This window comes from Camelus bactrianus, chromosome X, assembly GCF_048773025.1.
Source record: "Camelus bactrianus isolate YW-2024 breed Bactrian camel chromosome X, ASM4877302v1, whole genome shotgun sequence".
Lineage (NCBI taxonomy): Eukaryota > Metazoa > Chordata > Mammalia > Artiodactyla > Camelidae > Camelus > Camelus bactrianus.
In genome coordinates, this window is record NC_133575.1 from 87,460,399 (window position 1) to 87,465,208 (window position 4,810).

Sequence of the window (4,810 nt, forward strand, 5' to 3'; positions counted from 1 at the left end):
TTTAATAAGCATTTAATAAACAGAGGCTGAACTTGAATGATCTCTAGAACCAATACCTTTCAGATCCAGGATTCCTAGACTTCCCCAGAACCTGTTCATCTTTTAAATGGACCTGAGGAAATGTGCTAAGAAAAAGGATTGAGCCTCTTTGAGACTCACCCCTCAGTTTGGCCACGTGCTCCTCTAGGTATGTCCCTCACTTGGATGACCAACCGTCCTGGTTTGCCAAGAACCAAGAGGTTTCCCAAGATGCAGGAATTTCCGTGCTAAACGTGGGGAAGCCCCAGGAAAACCAGGACAAGTTGGTCAGCCTACACCAGCGCTTACACTCAGGCACGGCCGGAAGTGCGGCACTTGGAGCAGTTCCCTTGAGGGCTGCCCCAAACAGCCCGTGTCAGGTTCCCAGTGCCAAAGCTACTGAACAGGAAATTCCAGAAGCACCCCCCATTCCTCCACACTCTGAAATACCATGCCCAGGCAAGTAAGCTTGCCAGATAAAACACTCAATGCTCAATTAAACTCAAATTTCAGATAAACCACAAAAAATTGTTCAGGATAAGTGTGTTTCCAATACTGTCTGGGGTATACTTATACTTAAAAATGTGTTTATTGCACAGGGAACTATATTCAATACCTTGTAATAGCCTATAATGAAAAAGAGTATGAAAAGGAATATATATATATATATATTATTATATATTTTATATATATATATTATTATATATTATATATATATATGTAAACCACTGTGCTGTACACCAGAAACTAACACAACATTGTAAACTACCCTTCAGTGAGAAAAAAAATATGTTTATTGTTTATCTGAAAGTCAAATTTAACTGGGTGCCCTGTATTTTTATCTGTTAATTCTGGCAACCCTACAAGCAAGGGCAATCTTCCATGGCAAGCCAAGCTGGCTTCTGGGGAGAGAGCCAGAGGGTTGCTAGGGAAATCTCAAATAAGAAATCTCTGTTCCCTACAGACACACCTAATCTGCATTTTGGCCACAAATTCCTTCATCTTGTGAGCCTTTGCCCGTCCTCCAGCCATGCCTGGCTCTAGGGAAGATCATTTGGAGCAAGGCAAGATGTGATGGGCCCTGAGGTGAACTGCACAATGCAGTGATGAGGGTTTCAGGCTTTGTAGAAAGCCAGATTGGGTTCACATCACACCTCAGCCTAGGCCATAGCACAATAAGTGGTGGTGGTGGTTACTACTTAGAGCCTGATTTTTTCCTGTGGCTCTGCCTCTTCTTGTCCTGTATTCAGCACTTTGCCAGGCTTTGAGGGGAATACAGAGAAATGGGAGGATTTCTGGACACAACTCTTGCCTAAGGGAATTTACACTCATCTGGAAGGCATATTAGAGATATTAACCAAATGAAGACTCAGACACAACTAACACTGAGCACCTACCTGTGTTTGGCCTGCCCTAAGTGCACATGTAAGCTGTTGTCAGCAGAGGGTCAGCCTGTCCCTTCAAAGTCACATAAAATTGGCTCAAGGCCCCATGCCACTCCTTGTCAGGAAAGTCCAGTGTCTTCCCCAAGATTTCTGAGAATTCTGAGGGAGCTCAGAATCCAATGACCAACTCTAGTTCTGAATTCGAGCTTCTTTTGGGGGGGAAGAGAGGAGTAATTAAGTTTATTTATTTATTTAAATGGAGGTACTGGGGATCGAACCCAGGACCTCGTGCATGCTAAGCACACACTCTACCACTGAGCTATACCCTCCCCACTAATGAACTTCTGATTCACACCCAGTTCCTCTTCCATGGCCACTCTCTACTTTCTATTTTTTCTCACAGCAGATTGGGAACACTGCTTTTCTTCTTGCATGTCTATAAAGACCACTCACATAAAGGATTTGTACAAGTAACAAATTTTATCAAGGTTTGGGTAGATGGAGGGAACATATGTTATAGCAACATAAACAAGTAGAAGTTGATTACTAGACATTTCTGTATTTAAAAGTCCTTGGCTACATTGCTACTTGGAATTCCTCTGCAAACTCCATCCTCCTGCCATGGACCCACTCTTGCTACTTTCTCCCTTCTCCCAGTTTCTCTTTTTCCCTTCTCTCCCACCCCCAAGTTTTTATTTATTTCTTATGAAGAGCAGTTTAGCTACATATGTGTTATCTTCCAGTCCTTTCCATCAGAGCTTCTTCTTCCCTGAAACTAGTTTATCAGAGTATCTCCCTTTAAAAAAAAAACTGTATCCTTCTTAAGAGAAACCTTGATGTCAACTAATGAATCTGTCATTTGATCACCCTACTCCTCTTGCACAAACATAATCCCTGTTAATCCCACAGCACATGAAGTAGTGGTGTTATACCCATTTTACACATGAGCAAATTGAGGCTTCTGAAGCCCACAGTTAGCACCGAAAGAGCTAGCGTTCAAATGCAGTTCTTCTAAGTCCAAGTCTGGTGTTAGTCCCATTACCCAAGGGTGTTGCTGCAGAGAGAATCTATCAAGAAGGTGCTGAATTGTGTACTACATACAATTAGAGAACAAATATGTCAAGGATGGAGGTTGGAGAAATTACTCCCAGGTGGAGGGTTCTCTGACTGGGGGAAAGTGGCCCACCGCAGCCTATAAGCCTCTCCCTCAGGTCAGCTCCAGAGCCTGCAAATCAGCGCTCTCTGTCTACAGCAAAATCACGAGGACTCAGATTCACAAGGCCACTGGATCCCCAAGTTGTTTAGCCTAGGAACCACTTCAGACATGACCTTGCTGTCACACTTTTGTTTTGCTCTTTAAAACAGATTTTACTACCAGGTCTTACAGCAGCCCAAAGAAGTGGATACTGTTACTATGTCCAATTTACAGACACGCAAACTGAGTATCAGGGAACTCAAGTAATTTGCCCAAGGTCACACAGCTGGTACACGGAAGAAGCCAAAATGCAGGCTCTCTGGCCTCAGGTGCTATCTATGCCCTTCAGCTAAAGACCACCAGGAGCACACCTGGGGTTGCTCGTGGCAGCAAAGGGAGACACCCCGACACCCCACTGTCCCCCAAGGTGTACATATGCGTTCTTCCTTGAGGCAACAAGTAATGAGCCCTACTTGTTCAACTCCAAGTTCACTGACACTCCGCTGAAGTCCTCACTGCTTTGGACCCAGATCTTCCCCTGAGTAATAGTAAACACAACTGAGACTCCTTGTGTCTACCTGTTTGAGGTGCCCAGCCTGCCCATATCTGGGAGGTAAGTTCACACTGAATTGAGCTCTGATATTTCATTGAAGTCCTTCAGCTTTGGGTTTATTTTGCTTTTCTAGGAATGCGATCCCTCTGAGTATTTTTGGTTATCTGTCCAGATTTGTATTGTTCCCTGGTCAAATCCTTTTCTAGCCTTCTAACACATGCTCCTATAGTCTGTCTGCTTGTCTTTAATGTTGTTTGTTTATAAGAGGAAAAATCTATAGGGAGAGGATGACATAGATTCAATAAACTTGTTCTCAAGCTGGCCCCGGGGACTGAGGAGTTCACAAGGTCTCCTCAGACTAGTGTCCTTCTGACAAACTTTATCTCAGTTTATCATTTCAAAGCCTTATAGATACTTCTCAATCTTGTCTTTGTATCCCTGAGTCTTGCTTTCTTTAGTTTCATTTACCCAGAATCAGGGGGTTTTGTCTGGCCCCTGATTGGTAGCCACTGGCCTTTGGCCAAACTCTGGAGACACAAAGTTCACCACCACCATCTTTACAGACCATTGAGTTCTCATGGGGTTTTCTCAGTCTAAAAATGCATGTCTTCCAGGCTGAACACCTGCTTCCTTCATGTTTTCTCCCCATAATGCCAATTTGTACGCTTAGTCCCCTAACTGGCACAATTTCACCAGGGACAGTTTAAAATTACAATGGGGGAGGGAAGGGTAATAGCAGGGAGGGTATAGCTCAGTGGTAGAGCATGTGCTTAACATGCACGAGATCCTGGGTTCAATCCCCAGTACCTCCATTAAAAAAAAACAGTTTACAGTTGATAATTACATATTTGGCTGTAGCTGACCCTCTCTTTCATTTTTATTTTTTTCCTTTCCTCTCTCTTTTTCCTGTCTTGTAAAACTTTAAATATTGACTTATCACAAAATAATTTCATTGTCTTGCATACACTCTAGGAATATTTAGTCCAAATAAAGTCAAATTTGTCTAAAAGAAAATTTGAGTTTATTAAGCTGTGTCACTTTTTGTGTATACTGTAAAGCTTAATAGCCTTGTTGCTACAGCTTTTAAAAAATAAGAAGAGGCTTTAGTTTCAAGATAAAAGAAGAATTTTGGTATAATTTGGTATCTTTAGCACGCTATCTTGGTTTGTTCAAAACCAGGTTTAAATGTCTCATAATTCAAACTTCCTTAATTTCCTACATTGGTTTTATGAATTAAATAAGCTACTACTGTTTCCATAACTAATTTAAATTAAAATTATATGTATATGTATAAAATTATATTCAACTAGAGTGATAATAATGGATATCTTTTAAAAAGTCTAATTTTATGAAATTTTTTAAATGCTATATATTGTAAGAATTCAATGTGTGAGCTAAATTGTAATTTCCATATTCTTAGCTAATTTTAAAACCTTAGACCCAAGTTTATTGTAAATAATCTTTGGATGTCTGGAGAGTTCCAAAATGAAAAACACAAACTAGACACAAACATAGTTTGTATAATATGATATATTCTTATTTTTTAATGGTAATCAACTAACAAAATATACCAAAGCTTTTGGATGAGATTTTGTATATTTTTTGCCTCCTAAAACTGTTTAAATGTTATGAAATAATTGCTCATGGAGGAAAAAATAG

General features: G+C 40.7%; 1 non-coding gene across 1 annotated transcript; it reads left to right on the forward strand.

Moving 5' to 3' along the window:
- Positions 1–3,890: 3,890 nt before the first annotated feature.
- TRNAV-AAC (transfer RNA valine (anticodon AAC)) lies at positions 3,891–3,963 on the forward strand. Its single transcript has one exon. It is a non-coding gene; the product is annotated as a tRNA-Val (tRNA).
- Positions 3,964–4,810: the final 847 nt, after the last annotated feature.